Here is a 10,011-nt window from a genome sequence, read left to right as displayed (position 1 = left end):
CAACTGCAAAGGTGTTTGAGTTTTTCATTAGTGTGATTAATTTTTTTTGTTTGTTTTGACATAACTCGTACAGTCTGAAAGTTAAATTTAATTATTTCTTCTGTTTGTTTTGATATAACTTGGTGCTGGTGAAATTAGTTTTTTGAGTTTCACTGTTTATTTTGAGGTAAGTGTATCCCGTTATTTCCTAAATATAGTGATAAATTTACCGTTATAAAATTTAACCTATCATATAATTAAATTTTTTATTATTATTTAAAGGTAATTCTAATTTATTATAAATAAGGTAATTTTGATCAATTATAAAGAAAGTAGGGTTTATGTTTTACTATTTAATAAATTTTTAGAAGAGGTTGAATCTGGTGGAAGTCGAGTTCGGTACTTTAGAGGAGGAAGTCGAGAGTAGGTGAAGTGGAGGTCTAGGGCGTGTTTGTTTCAACGTTAGTAGACTTGGGGTGGAAGTGGACTTTGGGTTGAAGTGGAGTTGGGGTGAAAATTAATTCACTTCCGCTGTTTGTTTCTAACTGTGGAAGTGCAGTTCTGCTAGTTCTGTTGTTTGTTTGGTTGGAAGTAGATGACGTAAAAAGTGTAGCTGTTCACTCCCGGTATACTTACCTCCGAAGTGATATTATTATATATTTTGTAACTTAGTGAATAATAAATTATAATAAATAAAAATTAATATAATTATATATGTATATAATTATATATATGTATGATTATAAAATAAAATTTTAAAAAATTTGATTATTTGTTTGCATATAAATTATAATTACAACAAATAAAAGTCTAAAGTTAAAAAATTATTAACATTTAACAAATTTATTTTTCATCATTTTCTAAATATACAAATTAAACAAAAAATATATTAAAACTTATCTAACCAAATTTCATCATATTTTAGACATACAATCAAAATAAAAAATTTAATTACTTCCGCAGTTGAATATATTTGAAGTTGTGTCTCGGACTCGGGAAAGGAAAGGGTAGAGAAAAGGGTAACTCTAACACATTAATTTCCACTCTTGCCTCTTTTCACCTCACCGAAATTGACTCTGCCCCATGGGAGGGGGAAGTCAATTTCATTATTTTGGGTGAACTAAACTTTCGGGTGTAATAAAATTATGGTGAACCAAACAACGGAAGTGATCTGTTTTTATCGAAAATTACTTCTCCCTTCCCACTTCCACCACACTTTCGTGCAAACAAATGGGCTCATAACGTAACTTTGAGTTATATTATATTTTTGACTTACACCAAAATAAATAATAAAAGTGATGGAATTTGAGTTCCATTCCTCCACTTACGCCAAAACAAACGGACCCTCTCGGTGCTCAAGTGCGCACGCAAAAAAAGGAAATAAGGTATTTATAACTGTAATAATTATATATTAATTTTTGGTAATCTGCATATGTGGTAAGTGGGTTTCATCTGCTGAAAGTAGCTTTCACCTGTCAGGTTTTCTTTTGAGTTCGGCTCAGTTCTGACTCTTCGTCTCCTTTGAATCGTTTTTTTTCATTTTTAATTGGTTATTTTTAAATTTGTTCTTTCTTTCCATCGAACCGACTTTACTATTTTTTATAATACTCTATTTTTTTCGAATCGATTATTTTTTTCTATATCGAACCGGTTAAGAATTGCACAATAATCATGGGAAATGTCTCGCAAAAATAAATTTTTTTCTTGAAAACTAAATGAATGAAAATTTTTTTTTCAGCGAGAACATTGCTCTGTGATATACTTTTTTGGGAAAAGTATCTGCTTCCTATCTTGTTTGGGTGTTTCTTTTCTTGCACTCCATTTTCAACACTCTTTTGGGCCCATTTACTTCGGCCATTGTCGGGCTCATTTTACTTTTCCAAGTAGAAATTTTTTTTTTCTTTAATATAAAGTAGATGCGCCGGCTGGCCACCGCCCACTTCCTAGTATGAGAGTTTATAAAGCTTATATCCTACAAAAAGTGCTCGACAATCTCTTTCTTAATATCTAGACCTGGCAAATGGGTGGATTGGGTAATACGCGGGCGGACTATTGTACCCGCGGGTTATTTGGGCATGGGTAAAATTTACCCGTTAATTTTTGGATAGCGAACATCTTTACCCATACCCGCCCACTGGTGGGCAGGTGGGTATGCGGGTTACCCACAATCTTTTTTTTTTAATTTTTTGCTCTTATATTTTTTAAATACAAAACACACACACACATATATATATATATATATATATATATATATATATATATATATATATATATATATATATANGGTATAACATAACTTATTATTTAAAATATCATAACATATAATAAAAATATTTAAAGTCTTAAAGCAAAAAAATTTTATAAAAAAATAATGCGATAAGAAATTAGGTTAGGATTTTTAGAATGAGTAAATAAAAAAAAAAATATTTTAATTAAGAAAATATATTTTATAATTAAAAAATATATGTGTGGGTACGCGTGGGTACCCGCGGGTTACCCAAAATGTCCACACCTTAATATCCACCCGTTTTACCCGTAATTTTTTGGGTTGAAAAAGTTGGTACCCATACCCGCAAATTTGCAGGTAATCCGCGGGCATCCGTGGGTATGGGTCGAAATTGTTAGGTCTATTAATACCCCAGTTTAAACTGTGTAGAATAGTGGCGGAACAATTCCATGCGCATGAACTTTTGCGATTAAAAAGTGCCGGTTCCGATTTGAATTCGAGCCGCAAGGCTATACAAGTATGTACTATATAGATGGATCTAATCTTTGTCAGTTAGCTCGCAAATTATTCGCAAATTTTTAAAAATCTGAATCAAACAATTTGTTCACAAATTTTTTTTCTAAAAATAAAATTATTTGTGAATTTTAGGCCAACCAAATTATTCGCGAATTATTCTTAAATTATTAAAAATCTGAATAAAAAACTTATAATTTTTATATTTAAATATAGATTATCTTATATTTTATATCTTATATTTTATATTTTATACCGAATCCATTTTTTAAGCTGAATTTTTTAACAAATTTAAAAATTAGAAAATAAATTTTATGCATATTATACCCGTACCAAATTTTTGTCGAATCTGAATTTAGTAACTATGATCTAAACTGCTAGTACAAGTGTTGATCACTAAAGTTCTATTTCGATGTATAAATATTTTATTAGATATATTTTTTAATTTATTTAAAAAATATATATTTGGATCATTAAAAGTATAATTAAATATTAAAATGAAATATCATATTCTGCCTTCGATCTTGTTTAGATATTCGAATAAGTTATTTAAGGATAGTTTATTCGATATAAGAATTTTTTAAGTATATTATTGTATTTTTTTGAAAAATTTTAATATCCATGATTTAGTAGAATAATATATTTCATCAACGAGATTATTTATCTTATTATAAAAAAAATGACTTGAATGCCCATAAATTATTCTATTTTAAATTTTGATCACACTTTTTATCGTCCAAATATATAATTTTTTTGAGTAAATTAATTAAGAAGAAATACCGAATAAGTTATTCATATATTCAAACATGGCCTATGACTCCGTTTTAGATTATGGGAGATTACAATATATTTTTTACAGTTTTACCAAATAAATTTTATATAAGGTATATAGATAGTATATCTTTGTATATATATATATATTTACTTAAATTTATTTTACTTAATAATGTTAGATGACCATGGATATCAAACAAGTTCCAAATTATAGTCATATATGTCTTTGCATGTGTTTAATTTTCTGTATGGATTTATGTATCGTCCTCCACTTCTATGTATTTGGGACAATGGCAGGTATCCACATATTCTGTAACATGTTGCTACCCAACTGGAAATGTGAATCAATTAGGATTCGAAATTAAGTCTCGGATACCAACCACCAAGCCCTTTGTCACTTGCTCTAGGGACGGGACAGTGTGACATTAGGAATTAACATCATCTTTTTGTGATACTTCCTAGGTATTTTCTATATTTGGACCCAATGCCACTAAACAAGTAAATGATCGAAATTAGATAAATAAATGAATAAAATAATGATTAGGAAAGAAATGCAGGTGGCGACTGTGTGATGGAGACCATGAATCTACGTACCAGTCAGTCCACGCTTCTGGTTGAAGTACTAAATTTATTAATTATTATTTAGTTAAATTAATATCAAATTAATTAGTGACAAGAAGGGGCCGGACAAAAGAGTGCAGCGGCAGAATGTGAATGTGCATGCATGGCTCCCCTGCAAATTGGTGAGCAATTGAAGAAGTGGATCAGGACAAATGCATGGTCTTTGGCTTTTCTTTTCTTTTCTTTTCTATCTCTTTGCATGTACTCTCTCTCTCTCTCTCTCTCTCTCACGGGCGAGAGTTGTTCATTATTCAATATATTTATAAACTTATGAATTGGAACCAAGAATGCCTCACCGCATCCCACGGTAAAAGTGGGGCCCACCCGTCAGCTTCCTTTCTCTCTTGCCCACCCACAATAAAAAAGACGGGACTCATGCCTTTTTGCACCCCTGCCTATTTGCACGCGGCCCATGAGATGGGCTTCACCTCGTGGACCGCTTAAGAGGGAGACAGAGCAGTGGACCTCTCTCTCCCTCCGTTAGAGTTGATCTAGAGAATTTGAAATACCCAGAAAATAAAGTTTGTGATTTTTCAATATCATTTGCCTAGTGATCGAAGGGGCTCAAAATCAATAATTTTAATGGCCGTAGTGAGCCGTTTGCAAGTTTAACAGTGTAGAAACATTCAAATCACATGAAATTTTGATAAAATTTTTTTTATACTATATAAAACAAGATCAATAACTTTGATCTAAAATTTAATATCATATCATCATATTTTGTAAGATTTTTATTTTCAACCGATGATTTTGAGCCACTTCGATGAATAGGAAAATGATATTGAAAACACACAAAATTTATTTATTAGATATTTCAAATACTCTAGATCAAGTCTAACGGAGCCGATCGTCGATTCGAAAGTCCCAACATCGAAAACGACTTGGAAGCACGGAGTGCTCCGTGTTTCCAGAAGCACACCAGACGCACTATATATATATATATATATATATATATATATATATATTAGATATTATGATATATATATATAGAGCTATGCTGTATACTATTGGTGAGGAGGGCTCCGTGCTACCAAGTTGTTTCGATGATGCGGCTTCCAATCGACGATCGCTCCGTTAGACTTGATTAACACTATTGAAAATATTGAAACTAAATTTCACTAATTTTCGTAACATTTACCTATCAAACGAGTCTAAAAATGAACGCTGAAATAAAAATTCATAAAAAATGATGATAAAAGACTGAATTTAAGATCATAGGCACTGATCTTACTCTAAATAGTAAAAAAAATTTCTATAAAAATTCATCAGATTTGGATTGTTTACACCGTTAAATTCACAAACGCATCACATCTATCATTAAAATTGTCAATTTTGAGACCTTTTGATCACAGGCAATGATGTCGACAAATTATGAAATTTAGGTTCTAAATACTTTTAATAGTTAGATCAAGTCTAACGGAGCAATCGTCGATTCGGAAGCCGCATCATGAAAACAACTTGTGCACGGAGCCTCCGTGCTACCGATAGTATACCAGCTTAGCTCGTATAATATATAATATATATATATAGGCCAGTATGTGCTGTAAAAGCACCAACATTGGTGCTTGTAAGTTTTTTTCGTTAAATTTACATCCACGGGATCATTGTCAACCCATTAGATATTACGATAACCAACCAACCACTCAACTAGGGGCCCACATCGATCTAACTGCATTATCTCTTAAATCAATGACTAAAAATCTATAAGTACCAAATGTGTCTTGCTACTTTTAAGCCATAGGAGTTCAATTATATATATTATTATAGTAATATATATATTATATATAGGAGCTAGGCGTATACTATCGGTAGCACAGAAGGCTTGCGTGCTACCAAGTTGTTTTGAATAGATGTGCTTCTAAAATCAACGATCGGTTCCGTTAATCTTGATAACACTATTAAAATATTGGAAACTAATTTCCATAAGGTTTTCGGCATCATTTACCTAATCAAACGAGTAGTCTAAAAATGAACGTTGAAAAGAAAATCTCATAAAATCAGGATAAAGAATCAAATTTCAAATACCAAGTATTATGGTCTTGCTATAGATGTTAAGTAGGAATTCTATTAAATTTTAATGCTATTGGATACTTCTACACGTTGAACTTATAAAACGGCATCATATTCTACCATTAAAATTGTTAATTTGGAACCTTTGACACCTCAGCCAAATGATGCGCAAAATTACGAAAATTTAGTTTCCAAAATACTTATTATAGTATAGATCAAGTCTAACGAGGCCGACGATCGTTTTGAAAGCCGCATCATCAAAGAACAACTTGGTAGCAACGGGAGGCCCGGCTAGCCGATAGTATACAGCCTAGCTCATATATATATACATAATATATATATAGTACTATATATAATTATATATAATTTTATTTTATATTTAAATATATTATTATATAATAATTTTTTATATATAGAATAATAATTATTATATATTAATAATATATATAATAATCCTCTTATTTTGAGGTTGTGAAGCCTACATACACTTTTTTTAGGATTAATTGAACATTGGTACTCAACCTTTTCAGTATTTTTATTTTGTGTCACGCCCGGGTACCAGCAAAAGCATATCCAATACGTGCACAGACCCGCCATACACCTGCAGTATATAAGGCGTCTACAACAACCAAGTCGATAGGAGTAGAACATAAAGAATCCTATCCTGATATCAGAGCATCGTAGACGTCAAAACAATAGAACAAAGGGTATACAAACCAAAATCTCAACTAAAAAAAGAAAGTGTCACAACTATAATATCTGGTTCAATAGTCAATATACATCACGGAGTATACAAAAAGTAAGTACAATGGTGGTCTCTCTATACATAGGGACATCACCCTCGGCCGTAGCCCGAGTAGTAAGGTGATCGACTAGCATGCTTCTAGCAATGTCTAGCTAGACGCGACTCCCTTGCCACGATCCCTAACCTCTCCTGTAGATGGCTATGTAAAAACAACCACAAAAGGGCGTGAGAACTATTAACAATAGTTCCCAGTGGGTAAGCTGCCAGCCTCGGCGAATTACACCACTAGGCTCATGATGTGCTAATTGAAAGTAAAAGCAGTAATTACATGATAGATATAAATATGCAATGCTAACAGGTAATGAGCATGTAAGCAACATGTAATTATAGTCTCAACAGTAATAAATCAACTGAATAATAGAAGTATAGCAACTACTGTAAACATGAACATAAGCATAAATGTGTAAGTAACTACTATACACTATAACTGGTAATCATTCATTACTGTCCAATTTTCTTTAGCACTTTTCTTTCATTCACAGGGACCTACTCAAGGTAGTCCAGCTTGCGTCGCGCCTAATGGCCCCGTGATAGTGTACACTCCTCACGGCAATCCACTTCAGCATCCAGTCCCGCACGGGCGAGCAACTGTCGCGTAGGCCAACTCCGGAGTGCCGGCTTGTAGGGAGCGACCCTCACAAGCATGTGCGAATGAGCACAATGGCAGCAAGCAAATCCATAGCCCAATATATCTCAGTCATCACTTTCCAACTTACAATGTTCTCACTCTCGATCCTTTGATCGGAATCTCAACATAACAAGTATTGGCAATAACTAGTATCAACTAGATTAATAAACATGCAAGAATCATGCTAAATTCACATATGGCATTAGAATCTTTCCACTATCATGGCACTATCAACATAGGCATAAAGCATATTATTGTTCTTTACTTTAGAGTCAAGAGAGTGTCATTGTTCTCTAACTTGAAATCAATAAAGTCACAAGAATATCATTATTCTCTACTTGATAGAGCATATGAAAGTTATCTCTTGATCGTTCTACTGAACTAAACAAGAAGATGTTTATGCATGAATACTTTTATGCATGAATACTCTCTACTTCATAGAGGTTCTATTTTAATTGCATCGAACATTATAGTAACAAGTTCCAAGTACTTAACCACTCAAAATAATTACAAGTACGCACAACTAAACCAATCCTATAATCACATATAGAACATAGAGGAGCTTCACTTGCTCTGGTTAGGTCAAACCCACCTAATACAAGACTCCAATTCAATCCACAAGAGTCCCAAAATCAAGCTCAACGAAGCCTCAATCCTGCTGTAACAAGGTACGAAAGTCGTATCAATACTACAACCGAAATGTCCGATTTCGGCCTAAATTGCACTTAGTACAAAGTAGAAACTTAAACCCCTGTTTCGTGTCACATTAGTACCTCAAATGTAACCTCCAAGAGTCCTCACAAGTCAGTCGAAAACGATCCAAGGCTCGATCGCAATCTCGCTGCAAACAACGTCAAAACGGCATCAAAATCATCATTTATTAGCAAATATAGTCGGAATCTTACAATTTCAGCTTCCTAACTAAAATTCTTGCTTACCTCAGGTTAGAACACCTTCTAAACCTGCCTCCCAGGTCACCAAATAAGCTCCACGTGGTTCAGAAACCCGCTGCGAAGACACAATTTCCAAACTGCATCAATTCGATAGAATAACCCGCGTATAGATCGAAATAGCTTCATAACAAGCTATTTATCTTATTAAACTTCAAATTAACTTATCCCTGATCTAAGGAGATTAATTCATAGCTAATTAACTCATCTTTAAATGCTGAAATCTCAGTCTAGCACAGCTAGAAGCAAAAACCCGAAATCCACACTCAATTCGACTAATAGAACGTCAATAGCGGAAAATTTGAGTCAATTACCTTCTTAAGCTTCCAACCAGTGACCCACTGGTTCAGAGCTGCGAAAATCCTTCCAAAACACTCCTTCCCACGTCCACATAAGCTTCGCAACGCTCGCAACCAGCGAAGAACACGCGATGCGACGAAAACGAGAGAAATCGGCGATTCCTTTGTAGAGAGAGAAAAATCCTAGAGAGAGAAGGTGGAGAAGGTGGTAGAGGCTTTCTCAGAGCTCCAGCAACCTCCACTTGTCACGCCCCGGGGTCCCTTTCAGTCCAAGGGGTCCGGGGAACCTGCTGGCCGGCGGCGGGAGGTGGCCGGTGGCGCGGCGGAAGAGATCAATTCCTCGAAGTGGCTCTCGGGTTCAACGCTTCCCGGCGGCGCGGCGGCGACCGGAGAAGGGCGGGGCGACGGCGATCCGTCGCCGGAGGCCGTGGGAAGGGTGGTGCTCCCCGCTGTGGGCGGCGGCGACGCGCGGATTGGAGGGAAGCCCAGCCTCGGCCCGCACCAAGTCTGGGCAGCTGCAGGAGCTTCAGGCGGCGGCCAGCGGTGGTCGGGGGCGCCAGGAAACATGCGCGTGAGGTCGCCGACAGAAGAGGAAGGTGGGGCCGACCGCCTCGAGGCGGCTGCAACTCGCGGCCACGAGCTGACTCGAGCTCGGCCCGAGCTGCAGCATATTGTCGCAGATGGTCCCGACGGCGCCGGCGGCGCGTGCGAACGGCGACGGCTGGCAGGGACGGCGCCGGGGAGATCGAGAAGGGTGGTTCATCCAATCCCGAGCGGCAGCAGGACGAGGAGGAGGAGATCTCACAACCTCGGCCAAATCTGTCCAGGTTGGCCGCATCCTGCCAGGGCGGCGGTGGCGGCGCTCCGGGGCGGCCGGGACGGCGGCGGCCGGCGGCGATGATGCTGGAGAAGGGTCTCGGCCAGAGGGTGCAGTATCGACGTGGATGGTCACCCCTCGAGCTTAAAGACCAAAGAAGAAGGTGGCTAGGTGGAGATGATGGTAGAGGAGAGGCCGATCCTGGTTTTCGGCGGCCGGGGAAGCTCGCCGGCGGCCGGGGCGCGCGCCCTGCTAGGGCATGGACCTGCAGATGGCGGCTAGGGCACAGCTGGGCGCTGGGTTGAGTAGATCTAGGGTTTCGTGCATAGAAACCCTAGATGCACATTGTATACAAAGTGCAATTTTGCACAAAAGTCCACCGAACTAC

This window comes from Ananas comosus, linkage group 1 (assembly GCF_001540865.1).
Source record: "Ananas comosus cultivar F153 linkage group 1, ASM154086v1, whole genome shotgun sequence".
NCBI lineage: Eukaryota > Viridiplantae > Streptophyta > Magnoliopsida > Poales > Bromeliaceae > Ananas > Ananas comosus.
Note: the sequence above shows the minus strand (reverse complement) of the source record.